We start from the raw sequence: 20,704 nt of genomic DNA on the forward strand, positions 1-20,704 counted from the left end.
TTAACAGAAACTTCAAACTCCTGCGGATAATTTTTTCAGGGTTTAGAGGAGAGTGACATGGAAAACGATGGCAATACAGGGAAATATAAGACCCTTTTTTCTAAAACTTTATCCGTATCAGGAGTAAGAATACTCCTTCGCTAACCCAAACAAGTAGACAAAACAAAAAACAAAGAAATCCCAATATAAAAGAGGGATTGCCTTATTATCTCTATAGCCATATTTTATCTCTTGTCATATCAGCTTGCTGATCTTCTGCTATTTTAGGTGCAAAACAGAGAGGTGAAGATCAATGTTTAGGTAGCATCTGTGCAAGGTGGCTTATTGACTATTGGACATAAGACAATTCTAAGTTCTCTTTCTCCAACAGAATGGCAAGAATGTAGATTATTTTCTGCTGCTCAAAGAATGGATTGAGGATGGGTTGGGTCCACAGAATTTAATATTCACTTTTGTGGATATTGTAAGAGAATCTTAGGAATTTTGAAGGAAGGAACTACTTTGCTTTGTGCTTTGGTTTGGGTTTTTGTTTTGGGTTTTTTTGGAATTATTTGGAGGAAAGTGTGTATGCCGGAGTCAGGTCATGTTGGATGTTTCTCAACATTTTTTTCCTCTACCATTCCCCTAAAGAGAGAATTTTATTTTAATCAATGAATTTAAATTAAATCATTTTAATTAATTAGTTAATTAATTAAAATTTAGATTAGATTAAATTTCTCCCTAATGAGAGGAATGGAATTAAAAACTAAGGAACCAGATTTTGTTGAGGAGAGTTGAGTTTGGGAGGGCTGAAAACCATTAGAATATGTAAGATTTTTTTTCACTCCCCTCCCAAGAACCAACCTTCAACCCTTTGGGGAGATGAAGGCTCAGCTATCCATTCAACTGAAGGAAAAGGAGGACAGGGGCTCATTGTAAAGATGGTAGTGGATCTCCTAAAGCCCATTACATCAAGTATAGCCAGGCTTCATCAGAAGTGCACACCAGTTCAGACAAGAGCTGGCTTCATCATCTCATACTTGAGCTTTTTCTAGGCATCTTTTCCTTTCTGCTTCTACTCTGAATGAGCAGCCACCCAAATGCCAGATGTCCACAAGTGATCTGGAATTGGTAATATGCGTCTCACTGTTCTATCTCTTATTGATCTCTTGGCAAGGAGAACTCTATCAACTATCACTAACCCAAAACTGGCTCGCCAAGGGCCTCACGTAGGGAACTTGCAAAAATACAGATTTCTGTAGATTTTTTATTGAGGACAACACTTACCAATGCAAGCTGCTCATTTCATGTGTCATTTTTTCCCCTTAATTTTTTAGTCACTGAATTTTTTTAGAACAGCTTTCTTGCAGAGAGGATATAAATAATTAACTAAAGGTACCTGGTCCAGTTGTTCTGAACTGACAACAGAACCTTCCTCCACCTGATTTTTAAATAGAAAGAGCATAGATTCCTGTGGGGACAGTTTATAGCTGAAAAAAAAAATGGATGAAAACTTAGAATTTTGTAAGCTCATGGAAGTACACTCCAAAGTACCATTCCCAATGCGCAGGCTGCCATGGTGGTATGAGAGAGCTGAAGAGGAGCAGAAGAATATTGGGGGGGGGGTGCAGGGAGGAGGCCAACTTGAGAAGGAAGATAAGAACAACTTACTTGTCCCTTCTTTGAGGGAGCTTCATAGTGGGGGGCTGAGGAAGTGGTTAAAAGTGGAGATCTCTAGGAGAAGTTCTGAAATTCTGAATTTGGGGTGATTCTAAGTAAAGAAAGTAGATTCTGCGTCCTATTTGGTTTGCTCTCAGGCAAAGCTTGCAACATATCTCCTGTCACCAGAGTATGAGAAGCACAACAAGAACATGGAATGGCCTTCCTTGAAAGACCTGAGCAAGGACTGCTCCTGGATTCTCCTGAACGGGTAATCTTGTGTTGAAGCGTGGCACAGAGATTAGCTGGCAGCAAAGTCTGTCAGGTTCCATCCCAAAACCATTCCACTGGGGATGTGGAGACCTAACAGCAGTGGACCCTGTCAGGGGAGTCAAGATGAAGTGGCTACACCTCCGTGGGATTACTCATACTAGGAAGCGGGGCAGGGTGTCTCAGGACATCTTGTGTGCTATCCAGTGATCCAACATCACCCTTGGTTCCTGGCCATCAGTGTCCCCCCTCAGGCAGCAGCAACTGCACAGAACCAGATAAGGCTGGGAAAGTGGGCTACCTCATCTCACCCACACTCCTTCCACACCCACCCTCTACTTTGGGGTGGGGCCCCACACTCATTGGATCTCTAAGGGAGAGGAAACTCAGAAGTTCAGCTCTGAAATTGATAGGAACTGAAACTGTAGTGAGACTTGTACTGAAATGGAAAGATTTTCTGCACCAGACCGCCTATCCCAAAGATACTAAATTTTACTACAGAAATGTCCAGCTATAGCAGGGTTAAATTTTCTGAAGCCAAGAAGGAAGGGAAGCAGATAGAAGCTTAGGTTCTGTAAGCAAAACAAAGAGAATTTTATTCTTACAACCTTATTTCCTACTGCCCAACTCCTACTTGTTACACGTTCTTGTCACTCCCAGAAGTGACCTTCACTGAAGATACTAAGGCACTGGAGGCTTACCACATAAATCCTTCAAATGTAGGAGTTTTGTGCAGAAAATTTCCATGAATCTCAACTCTTTCAGCTTTAGTTTCTCTGAGAAACAAAGGTTATGGGGGGGGGTGCTTCTTTTTGCATAGTTTTGGGGTTAGAAGGAGAATGAACTAAAAAGAAAAATTGTACCAGGGAAAGAATGTTGTTAAGAATGTTATGGGGCCATGTCTGTGCCCAGACTGTAGAGAAAGGAGCAGGTGTCAAGGAAAGCATGATGCTGCCTTGGTGGGGTGCTGGGGCTCTGCATGTCAGGGGGCTGGATGCAAACATAGAAGACAGAAGACAAGCTCTTAAAACCCACCACCCCAGTGGTTCTCCATCTCCTTTCCAAACATCACATTGTTTTTCTTCTGAGGATTTCAAAGAACTGTGTGTCCATTTTATTTATTTATTTATTTATTTATTTATTTATTTATTTATTTATTTTTACAACTACAACCTTTTCTCAGTAGTTATGTATCATTTCTTTTACTTGTTTTTCCACTTTTAACATTTGGGTTGCTGCCCTTCTCTTGATAAATAATGTACAATTGGGCATCCTCTGCATGAGGTTTCATGCACACCCACAAGTATTTCTCTGCAGTAGATACCTAGAAGGATACTTTGTCTCTAAAAATCTCTGAGTTTTAAGTTTGGATAAATATGTTCCCCCTTTTGAAAGTCTTTCCATTTGATACTCGCAGCAACCATGTTTGAGATGGCCTGTTTCCCCATTCTCAAATTTGAAATGCTTGATGGAACAATATATATTCATATTGAATTGTTTTGATTTGCTTTTTCTTATTGACAGGAAGTTTGAACCCTTCTTAAGTTTATTTAAGATATTTTGAATAGGGCAGCCCAGGTGGCTCAGCGGTTTAGCGCCGCCTTCAGCCCAGGGCATGATCCTGGAGACCAGGGATTGAGTCCCACATCTGGCTTGCTGCATGGAGCCTGCTTCTCCCTCTGCCTGTGTCTCTGCCTCTCTGTGTGTGTCTCTCATGAATAAATAAAAAATTTTTAAAAAAAGATATTTTGAATAGTAATGATGAGTGTATATGAACATGTTATTTTGACTATTAACACAGCTTTTAGCTTTTAAACTGTCAAAGTAGTAAATTTCATTAACAAATGACGTTTCCTTCCTCAGATACTTCATTAGGAAATGTGTACTGGGCCTTTTTCTGTTTAATTTCCTCGCCATTCAGTAAACTTTCTCAATCTGAAGATTGTGCCTTGCATTGTGGAATTTTTTTTTTCTATGATTTCTATTATGTCTTCACTTCTCCCTTTGTCTTACAAAAAAAAAAAAAAAAGATGGACGTTGGACCATAGATATTGATCCACCACATACCTTCATGTAAATTCATTCCTTAAAATATTTTTGTCTCTGATGCCCCTTATGTTCTAAAAGATTTCCTCCAAAAAGGGGGGGGGGCGCCTGAGTGGCGTAGCAGTTGAGCATTTGTCATGACCCTGGAGTCCTGGGGTCGAGTCCCACATCGGGCTCCTTGCATGGAGCCTGCTTTTCCCTCTGCCTGTGTCTCTGCCTCTCTCTCTCTCTCTCTCTCTCTCCTCTCTCTCTCTCTCTGTGTGTGTGTGTGTGTCTCTTATGAATAAATAAATAAATCTTTTTTAAAAAAGATTTCAACTTTATTTTCCAGATTAGTATTATATTTTTATCTATGTCCTATTCAGCCCTTCTGTTAATTTTTAAATTCTAGTGATCAAAATTCTAGTTTCCAACAATTCTTCACTTTCTGATTGCTTCTTTTCCTGACAACGTGTTCTACTTTTACCAATCAATAGTCTTTTGAATGTCATTGAGGATACTAATTGGAACTGATTTAATGTTTTCTTTAGTTCTTCAAATTATCTGTTTCGACCATTATGCTAGTTCACTTGATTCTTCTCTTTCATGCTGTTAGTTTTTATCCAGTGTCTAGTGATCCTTGGTTGCCCATTGATTCCATGAATAATGAGCAAGGTTGATTAACTTACAGAAGTGGAGTGGGTTTCCTCTGTTTCTCCTTCATGACTCTCTCCTGCCTGGAAGGAGGAAAGGAGTCTCCATCAGCCTGCCTGTTTTATGCCCACATACTCCAGATCCCTCCTCTCCACCAGTAAAGTAAGTATACTACTCATTTGAGGACGTTAATGTCCTTGCCTCCTACCCTACATCCGTCATGGAGGTCAGCTTTCCCTCAAGTCCTAAACCCAACTTTGAGGGCTCTTTGGGTGGCATCTTTACCTTCCTTAGAATGCATTTATTATCTGGGAACTTGGTGACAAGCCCCTTGCCACCTGTTGTTCAGTGTGAGACAGTGAGTAGGGGGAGCTAAATGTTCTAATGCAGGTTTAAAAAAAAAAAAAAAGAATCCTGATGATTTCCCAGGACCTCTTTCTCTTCTTCCTATTAGTTTGCAGGCTGATATTAGCAGATTCAGAAAAATAGAAGTTCAGGGTGGTTTTTTTCCTGGTTTATGTTCCACTGTGGTTCTCTCTGTTCTGGCTGATACTCTCTCTTCTATTTTCTATAGTCCAGAAATTTCTTAACTCCTGGAAGAAAATTATATACTTTCCTGTTACCAGCACTGTGACATGTTTGTCCATTTTGTTATTTTAATGGGTGTTGAATTAAAAGAGTGGAAAAGCCTATGTCCTCAGTTGTTCTTGCTGTTTCAGTCCCCTAGGACCCTAAGCCCCTCTCCGCAGCTTTTCTTGCCTAGATTATTGGCTGAAAAAAAAGATATCCCCTAAACCCACCAGTCAATGTGTACGTTGTCCTGCAATTTCTTTTTTTTTTTTAAATATGGTAATTACACAGTGAGATATTCCTTACCATTTCTCCCCAAACTTTCTCACCTGTATTAACACAGGCAAGGACCCTGCAGTGAGGCTCACGAGCCCAAACTGCAGAGTTCTTCCAGCCAATGATGAGATGTGCACATTTGGGAGGGTGCCTTGTCGGATCGCACAATTGTTTCCTCCATCCCAGGCACTGCAGAAAATAGGTTAATTAACAGGCCGACTTCAGCCTTACTAAATTTATTATGAATTATATGTTCAGGGGTGTTGGTAAAAGGCCAACACTGGCATCTCTTTAACTAGTAATTATTGTGTTTTATTGTTGTGGACCTATAACGCATTAATAAGCCAGGACTCAGCTTTATTAGAATGCACGTGGCTCCTCAGTTCCATGCATATTTATTATGCGAGAGAATGGGATTCTTCTTCTCTAGCCTTCACTAATTTAAAAGAAGATATCCTCAATGAAATGTATTCAAATATTTTGACATTTTGCTTCACCTCACTTACAGAGCAGAAATTGTTTCTGACAGTTATTATACAGTGCTGGAATCCTGCTGCTTCCGCTGTTGAAGAACAGGTTGAAAAGACACAGCGCTTGCATTTTGTTCAAAGAGTGATTCTGTGGCTTAGAAATAGCAGCACTGTCAGCTGTGATTCACTGAGAGTTTAGATAATATCCAGTCTGTAGTCACTGCTAACATGGGCTTGTGGGCTTGGAGCAGAAGGAAATGAATGGGAGCTGGTACCCCGAGGTCACCCAGGAGGATGAGTGCGAGTTAGGGAGCTGGCATTTGGCCACCTGAGATTTTGGTCGAAATCTTCCTCCCCTTTTCCATGATGCCAGCCACCCCCCCCCCCCCCCCCACATTATAACAGGCTCAAATTTCAAATGCATCTCTTTCCACAAGGCACACAACAGCAAATGTTAAATTGAAACGCTGGGGCATTACAGAAGCTTGAACTGTCTGAAGCGATTAGAAGCAACATTTGATGGGCGTTTCTTTGATCTAGATCACTCTCGGATCATCTGTGAGGGGACGTGGGATGCCCCACCACACAACAACTCTCAAACCTAACGAGCAACCTGATGTGATTCCACTCGGGTACCTCTGGATTATCCAGTGGCCTTCTGCTCTGAATGCAGAAGTGTTCTTCTAAGGATCAAAATGTTCCCTTGCAAAGGGCCCGATGGTAGCAGGGACAGAGTTTGACACCAGCAGATTGTCACAGAGCCACTGAGACGACCAGAAGCAAGGAGAAAACCATTCGACAGCCTTGCTGCCATTATGCATTAAGTTTTTCTCCCATTTCACAACAAACCCAGGGCAAGGTCTGGAAGCAGAAGAGCAACTCAGGGTAAAACTGATCAGTTGTGCTTTCAGAGGAGCCAGGAGGACTCAGCTGATCACACCGTGTGTGGAGACAGAGGTGACTCTGTTGGGCATAAGCTACAGTGCATCGAGAGTCCATGTGGGCATTGAACCTATTCTTACAGGTTAACAAACAAATATGTCACAGATTGAGGACACATTGGTGTTAAAAGAGAAGATCCATGGGGTAGTGGCTCTGCCTACAACAGACCAAAGCATCTGGAAATCTGGCTGGGGCAGACGTGCACCTGGGGGACTGAGGAGGGTACTTAGGGTGTGACATCCAGATTGGCTGAGGCCTAGACAGCCCAGCTGAAGAGTCAGCGATCGGCAAGGAGCCCCGGGAAGGACCTCAGTGGGAGAAAAGGATCTTGCAGCAGGTCAGGGGATTTATTTGCTGGCAATGTCCCCAGGGACCTGTGAGTAAATCTAGAGGGCACTGAGGGGTGACGAGGCCCATTATTCATCAGAATGAGACATGGCCAATTCAGCCCTCATTAGGGGTCGGTGCCGGGCGGTGAGAGGTCAGGCCCCAGCAGCAACCTGGGAATAGATGAGAAAAAGCTTTTGCCACTCTGGAAAGATGAAAAGAAATGCACCTAGATTTTTTTTTTTTTAAAGGTAAAGTCAGCCCTAAAGGAACTACAGAAAAAAATGTCTACATTAGACCAGGTAAATTGTTCCAGGCGACTCTCTCAGTGAAGAAAGCTGGTTAAGCAGGAAGAGAGGAAGTAGGATCCCAAAGCATTAATCACACTGAATTGCAAATTATCTGTTCCCTGTCTTATTCATTTTTATATCTCTAGTTAGTACCTTACAAAATGCTTGACACACAGTAAGTGCTAAATAAATATTGATGAATGAATGTCAGACTTTTTCATCTCTAATGTAATCACAATTGGGAACCAGGCAGGAAGCCATATATTATAGTATTTTTGAGGCCAGCATGAACTGTGGCTGCCCAGATAGGTTCTTAGGAAGCATGATTTGTGGGATCTAAAAATGTTCCATTGCTCCAAAATATCTCCGAATTCCCGAATAGCTGAATCTCCTCGATTCACACACTTTCTACGGGTCATGATAATGCGGTTAAGTGCTGCATATGGATTATCTCACTTTGGGGTAATACTACCATCCCCATTTTATGGTGGAGGAACTGGAGTCTAAGGGACTTAAGTTGACAGCTGTGGTAAAGATCTGAATTGACTCCAGAGATTGGGCTTTTCAGCACTGTTCTATCCTGCCTCCTACACTATTCCAAAAAGCCTGCAACAATACAAATATGCAAGAGAGAGGAAAAAAAAAAAAGTCAATCATTAGCATATTTGTTTGAATTGATTCTTCAGATAAATTAACTAGGCATTAAGCTGGACCCTGGAGAGAGAGAATTTAAGTTTGATGAGAAGGATGTTTCTGAAAATTCCAATCCCAGGGTTCTGACTTACTTATTTAGCACTTCCTGTGTGCTGGGCATCTTGTAAAGTACTAACTAGAGATCCCTGGCCATATGGGTCTGTCTCTATCAGGCCAGTTTCATTTTCTGCCAGGGAAAACCCTTTTTCCACATGTGTATACCATAAAAGATGCAGTACTTGCTTAAGTTTATTATTAAAAACTTAATTACTCATAGAATTGGGTAAACTTTTTCTTTACACTACTGTATCACCAAGAGCTGGAGATCCAATTGAATGTGGAGATTCTCCAAGGGAACATCCAAAGAATGGCTTCATAAAATGTGCCATTGTCCTATTAACTGGGGAGTGAGGCCATATTACAGTTATGAACTTCATTGCAGGAAAAGCTCTATAGCAAAAGCTCTGTTCAAATGGTCATCTCTTAAGAAATGATGAATGTTTTTAGAAAGTGTCTTTAGTAAGCATTTCACAGAAAATTGAAGCCATTACCTACGTAATTTTTGTTATGTGTATTTGAGACCACCTCTTTTTTCCCCTCAGAACTACCCAGAGATTTTCGTGAGGGTAAACATAGCCCGTGGTGTACCCTGTGATATTAGCAGTTTACTTAGTTGTCTTTCCCAACATAGCGAAGCTCTAACCCATGTTAATAGTTACAGTGAAAGGTAACATTTGCACATCTAGAATCTTGAGTTCGCTGGGAAAATTGAGTTTTTCCTTAGCAGAGATTCCAGAGATTTATAGTAAATAGTATAAAAAACTATTGGAATAAAAAAAAAGAGAAACTATTGGAATAAATCCTTCCTCAAATTGAGCATGCAAAGCTTAGGAATTAAGAGGCTGCCAGCATACTTTTGCTGTGACTTAAAGGCATCTGGATATCTAATATATAGTAAGTATAAAGTATACCTAACATAATATTAGATATTATATAATATATGATTTGATATATTATTGTATTGATATATTTACATATATTTATGTGCAGATGTGTATTTAATGGTCTTCCATGTGCCAGGTATTTAGAATAACAATGAACTAATACTTACTGAACACTTACTGAATGTCAGGCACTGTGCTTTAAATCCTATTGTAGAACTTCATCAGAGAAAGCTTTATTGGTTACTATTGTCATCTCTGTTTGACAATAAGAAAACCAAGGCAGAGAGAGGTTAAGTGACTTGCCCAAAGCCACCCAGCAAGTAGCAGAATGGAGATTTGAAGCCAGGCATCTGACTCCAGAGCCCATGCTCTTAAGCCACTTTACACATGTGGTCTCAACTAATTAATAAATTCTAAAGCATTGGTGACAAAGCTCCATTTCTGACTTATTTGTGTTTACCTTTGTCAATTAAGAACTCACATAAGCATTTATGCCTCTTGAGCATTTCACCCAAATGAAGGCTGGTTTATGGCAGGAAAATAACCTTCACACAAGGTCAATCAATGTGTAAAATGTGAAAATATCCTTGTGTCTGGCAAAACATTTTGAAGTTGAAGTTCATCTCAAGCTAATACTGACCCAACTTCCTTTGTCATATTCATTAACCTTCTTTCACTTTTGAAACTGATTCTGAAATATTAGCACCAACTGCTTAATCACCACATAAGGTAACATACCTTGTTAGCCCGACGATGGTTTGTTAAAGCACAGGGTCATTTGAAGCACTACTATTTCCTACCCAACTAAGTGGACTGTTGCTTCTCACTAAAGTATTAGATAATCTAAGTCTAGTTCATTCAGAACTTTCCAAAGCTCTTTGCTGTTTTTCAAATTAATGAGAGGTTTCACTGTATACAACATTGTCATTAAAACTTAGAAAGTATAAATAAATAAATAAATAAATAAATAAATAAATAAATAAATAAAATTTAGAAATGCTGTGGGAAACAAGATAGCATGCTTTATAATTTTACTTTTATTTGCACACTTGGACATTAAACCGTTAAACTTTCACAAATCTTCAGGACTTAAAAATATTCCGTTCAAAGCTGAACATAATTAACATTATCAATATTTATTCAAAGTGCATTTCGAGTAGTTAATATGCCTCAAATTACAACCTTTTACTTAGACAATCCATCAAAATAATTTTCAAGATATTTTTGAAACATACATTTATTTATTTTGGCAGTTCAGTGTTAAAAAAAAACTCACTTTTCTGAGTAGTGAATTCAGCACAATATAGGTCAAGATTCATCTTTAATATTAGCAGAGTGATACCAGCTTTCTTTCTTTGGTTTAACTTTGCAGGGTATATCTTTTCGTTCCTTTTTCTATCTTCTTATTTTTTTTAGTTATTTCTATTTGTTCCAGTTTTATTGAATTATACTTGGCATACTACATTGTGTAAATTTAAGGTGTATCGCTTGACATGCATGTATTGTGAGATGATTATCACAATAGAGTTGGTTAACCTCACATAATTACAGTGTTTGTGTGTTGTGAGAACACTTAGGATTTACTTCCTTAGCAACTTTCAAGTATATAATATAGTATTGTTAACTATAGTCATCATGCTGCATATTAGATCCCCAGAATTTGTTCATCTTCCAATTAGAAGTTTGTATCCTTTGACCAACATCTTCCCGTTTACCACCCCCACCTTTAGCCCCTGACAACCACCATTCTAATCTGTTTCTATGAATTAAGCTTTTTTTTAGATTCCACATATGAGTGAGGTTATATAGTATTTGTATTTCTCTGACTTAATTTACTTAATGCCCTCGAGGTCCTTCCATATTGTCACAGTTTATAAGATTTTTCTTTCTTTTTTTTTTTTTAAATGGCATATCCATCAACGGACACAGGGTGTTTCAATGTCTTAGCTGTTATGAACAATGCTGCAATGAACATGGAGGGGGAGCGTGTATTTCTTAGAGATAGTAATTTCATTTCCTTTGGATATATACCCAGAAGTGGGATTGCTGGATCACATGATATTCCTATTTTTAATTATTTGAAGAGCCTGCATACTGTTTTCCATAGTAGCTGTGTCAATTTACATTCACACCAAGAGTGCACTAGTGTTCCCTTTTCTTTATATCCTCACCAACACTTGTTATCTCTTATCTTTCTGATAATAGCCATCCTGACAGGTGTGAGGTGATATCTCATTTTGGTTTTGATTTGCATTTCCCTGATGATTAATAATGTTAAGCATCTTTTCAAGTGCCTATTTGTTTTTTGTACGTTTTCTTTGAAAAAAATGTCTTCAGTTCCTCTGACCATTTATTAATCAGATTTTTTTTGCTATTGAATTGTATAAGTTCCTTCTATATTTTAGATATTAACTCTTTAACTGACATATGGTTCGCAAATATTTTCGTCCTATTCTGTAAGTTGCCTCTTTGTTTTGTTGATTTTGGTGGGGTTTTATTTTTCTGTACAAAAGCTTTTTAGTTTGACGTAATCCTACCTGTTAATTTTTGCTTTTGTTGCTTTCATTTTTGGTATCATACCCTAAAAATCATTGCCAAGATCCTTGTCAAGGAGATTTCTTCTAGGACTTATATGGCTTCAAGCTTTACATTTAAGTCTCTCATATTATGAGTTAATTTTTAGATGGTGTAAAATAGAGTTCCAATTTCATTCTTTTGCATGAGAATATTTTCCCAAAATCATTTATTGAAGAAACTATCTTTTCCCATTGAGCATTCTTGGATCCCTTGTCAACTATTAGTTGACTATATATGCATAGGTTTATTTCTGGGTGCTCAATTCTGTTATTTGGTCTGTTTTTATGTTTTACTATACTGTTTTAATTACTACAGCTTTGCAGTATAGTTTGAAATCAGGAGGTATAAAAAAAAGAAATCAGGAGGTCTGATGCCTCCAGCTTTGTTCTTTGCCAAGATTGCTTTGGCTATTTGGGGTCTTTTGTGGTTCCATACAAATTTTAGTACTGTTTTTCTATTTTTGTGAAAAATGTCTTTGGAATTTTGATAGGGATTTCATTGAATCTATAGATGGATTTGAGTAATATGGATATTTTCACAATACTAATTCTTCTCATTAATGAACATAGGATATCTTTCCATTTATTTTTGTCTTCTTCAACTTCTTTCACCATTATCTTATAGTTACCAATGTGCAGATCTTTTCTCTCCTTGGATAAATTTATTCCTAAAACATTTTATTGTTTTTGATGCTATTATAAATAGGACTTAAAAAAATTCTTTCAGACATTTCATTGTTAGTGTACAGAAATGCAACTAATTAACATATGTTGATTTTCTTATCTTGCAACTTAACTCAATTTGTTTAGTAGGTCTAATTAGTGGTCTTTAGGGTTTTCAACAGTATAATATCAAGTCATTTACTTTTTTTCTTGCTAATTGCCCTGGTTCAAACATCCAGTACTATACTGAATAGGAGTGGTGACAGTGGGCATCCTTGTCTTGTTTCTGACTTTAGAGGAAAAGCTTTCAGTTTTTTACCACAGAGTATGATGTTAGCTGTGGATTTATTATAAAGGGTCTTTATTATGTTGAGCTATATTTCTTGTATACCAAATTAGTTGAGAGTTTCTATCATGAAATGGTGTTGAATTTTACCACTTTTTAAGTATATTAAGATAATGATATGATTTTATCCTTTATTTTATTATGTGGCATATCATGTGTATTGATTTGTATATGTTGAGCCATCCTTGCATCCCAGAGAAAAACCATATCTGATCATGATGTAGGATTCTTTTAAAATGATGTTGAATTTTGTTTTCTAGTATTTTGTTGAGACTTTTTAGATCTATGTTCATCAGGGATATCGGCCTGTATTTCTCTTCTCTTGTATTGTTTTTATCTGGCTTTGGCATAGGGTAATGCTGGCCTCATAAAATAAGTTTGGGAATGTTCCCTCCTTTTCAATTTTTTGGAAGAATTTGAGAAGGATTGGCTTTAATTCTTTAAATATCTGGTAGAATTCACCAGTGAAATATCTAGTCCTGGGCTTTTCTTTTTTGAGAGGTTTTGTATTCTTGCTTCAATCTTCTTAGCCATTACTAGTTCTGTTCAGATTTTCTATTTTTTTCATGATTCAGTCATGGTAGGTTGTATGTTTCTAGGAATTTATCTATTTACTTGGTGTTACCTAAGTCATTGATGTATAATTGCTCACAATAACCTCTCTTGATCCTTTATATCTCTGTAGTGTCAGAGTGTCTTTCATTTGCAATTTTGTTATTTGAGTCCTCTTTCTTTTTTCTGTGGTTAGTCTAGCTAAAGGTTTGTCAATTTTATCTTTTCTAAAAAATCAGCTATTAGTTTCATTGATTTTTTTCCCCTATGGTCTTTCTAGTCTCTAGTTCATTCATTTCTGCTCTCATTTTTATTATTTCCTTCTAACTTTGGGCTTAGTTTGTTCTTCTTTGCCTAATTCCTTATGGTATAAATGTGAAGTTGTTTGAGATTTTTCTCTTTTCTTAACATAGGCATTTATCACTCACTATAAACTCACCTCTTAGAGCTGTTTTGGTTGCATCCCATAAGTTTGGAGATGTTGTATTTTTAGCTTCATTTGTCTCAAGATACTTTCTGATTTATACTTTGACCATCCAGTGACCAGGCTGGAGCCTTCCCAGAGATTTGCTAAAAGGCTCATTGTGTAAGAATTCCCAATGTGTAAGGTTCCCAGTTTTGGAAACTTAACTGAAAATTTCTCCTAGCACCACCATACTGAACAAAGTATTGGAGGCAATCCTATCTACCAGGGGCTAGATAGGATCCACACCCATCGAAGTCCCTGATAATAAGCCTACCAACAACAGACCCACTGCAGACCCAGGAACAGCCTCATAACTGGCTTCAATCCAGCATGATTGTGATTCCAGAGATAATTCTATCAGCCTGGAGAACCAATAGAAGAAAGTCTTTACTGGTCCCTGAGGACTCGTGCTTGGGATTGGATGGGTCTCTGGGTGGGCAAGAGTAGCCTTGACCATGGCTGAGAGGGGCTGAAACCAAGCCCCAGGGCTGTTTCAGTTTATAGCAAGATTGAGGTCTACAGACATGGCTCTGGAGGCAAGGATGGGCATATCTTCTACTAGGTCTCTGGATGGGCTGGACTGCTCCCTGACTGTGGCTGGAGGGTCAGGAGCCAAGTAGAGGACTCTCAGAATCTTTGAAGTTGAAAGCATGAGTATCTTCCCCTGGGTGCCTGAGCCTGCAGAAGTGCAGGCATATTGTGACCAAGAGGGAGCTGAAGCTAAGTATAGGGCCCTTTCAGGATCTCCAGGGATGTAGATGGGAGTGTCTCCTGCCAGGTCCCTGGGCCAGCAGGTCTGCTCAGGGACTGTGACTAAGATGGGCTCAAGCCCAGTTAGAGGACCTTTTCAGAATCTACAGTCACAATGGGTTTGGCAGGTTTACCTTCAGGTGCTCCTCACACTGCAGCCAAGAGGGGATGGAGCTATTCCTGGGCCACTAGAGGGTGGCCAGGTCCAAGGTCTAAATGCCTATTACCTGATGCATGGGTAGGTGTGACCCCTCTCTGGTCCCCTGGTACATAGTGCTGGTGGCAGGACCAAAGCCAAATGGGGCTGCAGCCAAGTCCTTCGGGTACAAAGCTATTTCTGAGTCTATAGCCAGGACCATAGTCAGCGAGTTTGTTGCTTGGGTGCAAGCCTGCTTTCTGAAATCAGCTCTCCTCAGTCTCAAACTGCATTGGGGTTTCACATGTCCTACCTGGATCCTAGAGCCCCACAAAGGCACTTTTGTTGTTGAGGTGGATACAGAGTGAAAGACATCTTATTGGCCACTTTGCTGGTAGTACTTCCCATTCTTTTACTTTACACTCTTCTAAGCCCATAGACTTAAATGCATCTCAGTTAAATAGTAAATTATTGTTTTATCCTGGGAATTTTGAAAATTATTAGACACATTTGATCTTACAACCCAGAGAGCCAACATGTCTTCATGCCCCCCTTGGTAGTTTAGGGGACAGTGGGGACCAGATAATAGAGGGAATCCTGACTAAACTCAGTTCCCAGTGGGCCCACCAAGTCTGGAGACCCATTCAGTGGTCATTTCCCAGTCCCAAATGTATTCCTGGAATTAGTGTACTGGGAAGTTGAAGTAACTCCACACATTAGGTCCTTGGCTTGCATGGTAAGAGCTCTCATAGTGAGGAAGGCTGTATAGAAATATCTGAGACTGCCAGCCATGCCAGCCAAGATAGTAAGTCGAAAACAATACCTCTTCTCAGGAGTGTTGGCAGGAAATTGATGTCACCGTTAAAGACCTAAAGGATTCAGAGCTGGTGGTCCCATCATAAGTCCATTTAATTCGCCAGTCTGGCCAATGCAGAAACTGAATGCTTCCTGGAGAACAACTGTAGACTACTGCTAGCACAGCCAAGTAGTTTTCCTGGCTTCATCTGCTGTGCCATGGTGTTGTTGCTAGGGCAGATTAACAAGGCCTCAGATATATGGAATGCTGCCACTGATCTGACAAATGTATTCTTTTTGCATTCCAATTAGAAAAGAAGAGCAGAAACAGTTCACATTAACCTGGGATGGACAATATTTGTTTACAATTTTGCCTCAGGGCTATGTTCATTCTCTGCCCTCTATCATTATATTGTCTGAAGAAATCTGAAGTACCCGGATATCTCAAAGAATACTACACTGATCCATTACGTCAATGACATCATGCTTATTGGACAGGATGAGAAAGAGATGGCTAGCATGCCTCATGCCTTGGAAAGTTACCTGCACTCCACAGAGTAAAAAAGTAAACTCTATGAAAACTCAGGAAACTTCTATTTCAGTGAAGTGTATCAGGATCTGGTTTTTAGGAGTTGAGAAATAAGCTTAGAATATTTCCTATAAAAGAAAAGACAAATTTTTTTTTAAAAAAAAGGTAAATTGTTGAATCTTGCATTCATTACTATAAAAAAGAACATAATTCCTGGTGCGTCTCTATGGGTTCTGGAAGCAACATACTCCTTACCTAGGAATATAGCTCCTCCCCTGCCTTGGTAGGGACAGAATGCTTTACAATGAAGTACTAAAGGACCAGATATCTAAACTTTTAATAATAAACTGGGTTTTGACGACCTATTAAGTCATAAATTAGGTATATCAGGCTTTTATAAGATGGAAATAGAACATCCAGGATCAAACCCAGGAAGAGAGGAAGCTGTAAGGACAAGTAGCTCAGACCTTACATCACCCACCACGGTTGTCCTAGCACCCATCCCCAGCTCACACATACAGGCCTATGGGAGTTCCCGTGTGACCAGATGAAGGAGAGAAAGGCCCAAACCTGGTTTATGGATGGGTCTCCTCTGTAGGTGGATACAAGCTATGTGTGCGTAGCAGCTGCCTTACAGCTGCACTCAGAAATAACTTTGAAAGACAAAGGAGAGGGAAAAATCTTTGAAATAGGACATTTGTCCCAGGTGAGAGCATGTAGAGATAGCTGGGCAGTGATTGATGACCTGGCCAACTAATCAGGGGCCTGGAAAGAAAATGACTAAAAGTTTAGAGACAAAGAGGTCAGGGGTAGAGGCATATGGATGATAGGATGATATAGGGGCATGGGTATGAGGTATAAGAATTTTTTGTATCACATATTAATGCCCACCAGAAAATATCCATCACACAAGAAGCACGGAATCACCAAGTTGACAAAATGGCTCTAGTCAGCCTTCAGCACCAGCCACCCCAAAACTGGCATAATGGGCGCACAAATGAAATGTCCAGAGTGACATAGATGGAGACACATGGCCATAAGGACCAACTGAGGTGATAGCTGAGGGGGAGAGCAATTTGGAATGGATTGTGTGGAAGGGTTAGGTAAGTACCAGTTACACCCCCAATATGGACTGCAGCAATAAGGTCTATGGTTCATCCCACTAATTCCCCTCTCTAATTTTCTTCTCAGGAAAAGAGGCCAATGGGACCACGAAGGAGGTGCTCCCTCAACCCGCAAGGAGAAGTAGAGCTGTGCGGCACAAAGGGTGGAACTCAATTGCAATAAAAATAGGCCAGTCAGATCTCCTGTTGTGGGAACTGTAACTGATTGATCACCTCAGCTGCTGCCCCTCTGAATCTACCACTATGTCTACACGGAGGCGACACTTCACTGTGGGCAACACCTAGCCAATGACTGAGCACAGAAAGGCTCTAACACCAGCCCATCCCAGCAAAATGCAGGATTCTTCTAACGAGGAACTTTGTCCTGAGGATACCCCCCACCCTGCTGCCCCATCAGCTTGGCTCAACCTCTATCGGAAATGTTCTGAATTCTGAGATTTTTATCAAGTCTCCCCACCTCCTTCCATAGGAATCAGACCTGCACTCTGGTTTAAAGCTTCTTTCCATCTACCCCTGTTCCCTTCTTGTCTCTCCTGCCCAAGTGTTTCTCCCAGTAAATCTCCTGCACATCTATCATTGTCTCGGTATCATCTCCTAGGAGGACCTAAACAGCATACCCATCTATTGAGTTCTTACCTTCTTTTATTTTTCAGTTGGGAGTCCCCATTTATTAAAATATATTTCAGTTTTCTTGTGAAATTCTCTCCTCTTCTTTCTTGAGTATCTTAACCACAGCTACTTTAAACTCCCTACCTGCTCATTCCAACATCTGGATTACCTAATAGGTCTTTTTCTAATTTTTTTTCTCTTTGTTTTTGGATCTTTGGTCTAGTTTTTGGCATTCCTACTGAATCCTGGACAATATGTTTTTGAAATCATAGAGGTTCTAGGTGATTTTTTTTCCAGAAAACTTTTAATTTTCTTCTGGCAGGTAGAGTATGGACAACCTTGATCCAGGAAAAGTGGAGTTACCGAGTTAGTCTTGCTCTTAGGGTATACTCTTACTCTTAGTCTTACTCTTAAGGTGTAGTCTTGCTGGAGTCTCAACTGAAAAGTTGGATTGTTTACCAGTGTCTCTGGTGGGCTCTGAACTCCGCCTTCTGCTTCCCCAGACCCAGGAGACCGCTCTGCTGACCTCTTTATCTTCCTAAATGCTGCCTTTTGTCTGGCGTCTCAGTATCTTTCCTTATATCTTTACCGCTTAAAATTCAGCAAGTGTCTCAAAAGGAAACTGCATAGAAAATTTCTGGTTCACTTCTCTGTGGTTGCCTCCTGTCTTGGCCCCTTAGGTCTTGGCAACCTTGGCAACTCTAAACTCTAATTTTTATCTTTCAGTCCAACGCAAGTGCAGGAAGTTCCAGGCCACCACTTTCTGCCTACTTTCTTTTCTCCATTTCTTAGATTGGCAAATGCCTGAAGGTATAAATAGATGCAAGAGTGAGGCTCATCTGAGTATGCTTTCCTTCTCTCCTGGACATTGGTCCTGCAAATCCTGGCTTCCTTGATCGCTCTCTGATGAATTCATATACTTTTTCTTTTCTTTTACCCCATTCTTCAGGTTCCAAGTATGCTATCCATGGACCTTTGCACCTGCTCTTCTCCCCTTCTTATAACATATTCCCATTTCATTTACCTATTTAGTAATCACTCTTTTTCAGATATTACCTTAACCATTGTTTCTATAGGAAAGCCATCTCCAAGACCCTTGGCTAGATCAATCCCTCTCTTATAGGCTTTCAGGATACTACACCTACCTCTACTTTCTAGCTCTCATCACCAGTACAATTTTACATTAATAAGTGTAATTATTGGATTAAATTCTCTTTCCTAATATACTAAGAGCTTAGTGTGGGTATTTATCATGTCTGATCAACATTATACCCCCCAGGGATTAAGGAGTGCCTAACACATAAGGAATGCTCAATAAATATCTATTGAATGAATATAGTGCTATAATCACCTTTCCAGTAGCTCATCCACTATATTAAAATATGAATATATAAATTAAGACTCTGTCAATGACTTAATGAAGCCAATAGCTAACAGCTGAATGTGTCCTTGCTAATAATTACCTGTGCGTGTGTGCATAATAGAAATTGAGTTATATATGGCAAAAATGTAAACTTCTCAGTAGTAGGAAAGAGACTTCTTGCACGAGTACTTGAACATTCATTGAAACTAGAAAACTACAAAGATCTCCAGGGATATAATTTCAGACTCTGATAAGAGCATTTATGCAGTAATTCATTGAGCAACTCTACCAAAATGAAATGCTGACAAAAAGAAGAAAGATCAAAGAGTGCTTTCAAGGACAGAGCAGGAATCGGGCACTGCAAAAGGGAGGCATGATATGTTTGGTGGAAAGGTTTAGTGAAAGGGAGAAATAGGATGAACTGGGGAGAACATAAAGTTCAAAGTATTTCTTTGGGTAATATACACACAACCAATTGCATTAAATCTGTCAATAAATATGTATTGAGCACTACCATGTGCCAGGCACTGTGTCAGGGGCGGGGGATTCAGGGTTGTTTGAACCGCAGACTCTATTCCTGGCCTCATGAAGCTTACAGTCTGCGGGAGTAAAAGAAGCATTAATCAAATAAACACACAAACAAATATAAAATTGCAGTAGTAAGTGCTACCAAGGAGAGCTACATGGTGCTGCAGGACCCTGAAATCAAGAAGTTTGGCTTGACTCTGGAAAACTGTGTGGAGGTTCCTCAAAGAGTTAAAAATAGATCTGCCCTACGACCCAGCAATTGCACTGTTGGGGATTTACCCCAAAGATACAGATGCAATGAAACGCCAGGACCCTGCACCCCAATGTTTTAGCAGCAATGTCCACAATAGCCAAACTGTAGAAGGAGCCTCAGTGTCCATCGAAAGATGAATGGATAAAGAAGATGTGGTTTATGTATACAATGGGGGACTATTACTCAGCCATTAGAAACGACAAATACCTACCATTTGCTTCAACGTGGATGGAACTGGAGGGTATTATGCTGAGTGAAATAAGTCAATCAGAGAAGGACAAACATTTTATGGTCTCATTCATTTGGGGAATATAAAAAATAGTGAAAGGGAATAAAGGGGAAAGGAGAAAAAATGAGTGGGAAATATCAGAAAGGGAGACAGAACATGAGAGACTCCTAACTCTGGGAAACGAACCAGGGGTGGTGGAAGGGGAGGTGGGCGGGGGGTGGGGGTGACTGGGTGCCAGGCACTGAGGGGGGCACTTGATGGGATGAGCACTGGGTGTTATTCTATATGTTGGCAAATTGAACACCAATAAAAAATAAATTTATTAAAAAAAAAAAGTTTGGCCTGGATGAGGGAAGCAGAGGGAATAGAAGTGTGTGCATATGCACTTGGAGTATCTAGTTTAATTTTTAGATATTTGCTTCTTATAACATCTCAATTTTCCCTTTCCTCCCCAAATATGTATTTTACTAGATCTGGTAGATAGCCATACCCATGGTTTGGAAAGTATGGCACTTCTCTCACCATACAAGGCTCCTCAGTTCCACTCACCCAACAGCCCTGAGGGTCAAAGAGGACAGCAGAAGAAAGGAGAGAGCTCAGGGACTATGGAAAGAGTACATCCTCTTGCAGTTCCCATTCTCTGGAGGCACCAACTTCAAGACCCCTTGTTAACATCCTCGTGGGTG

At 39.8% G+C, this 20,704-nt stretch overlaps 1 long non-coding RNA gene across 1 annotated transcript in view; it reads left to right on the forward strand.

Moving 5' to 3' along the window:
* LOC140595511 (uncharacterized) overlaps positions 1-18,979 on the forward strand; it is a 117,855-nt gene extending 98,876 nt beyond the window's left edge. Inside the window, exon 2 of the long non-coding RNA XR_011997196.1 lies at positions 17,104-18,979. This is a non-coding gene — a long non-coding RNA (uncharacterized lncRNA). The remainder of the gene's footprint in view (positions 1-17,103) is intronic.
* Positions 18,980-20,704: the final 1,725 nt, after the last annotated feature.

This window comes from Vulpes vulpes, chromosome 1 (assembly GCF_048418805.1).
Source record: "Vulpes vulpes isolate BD-2025 chromosome 1, VulVul3, whole genome shotgun sequence".
Taxonomy (NCBI): Eukaryota; Metazoa; Chordata; class Mammalia; order Carnivora; family Canidae; genus Vulpes; species Vulpes vulpes.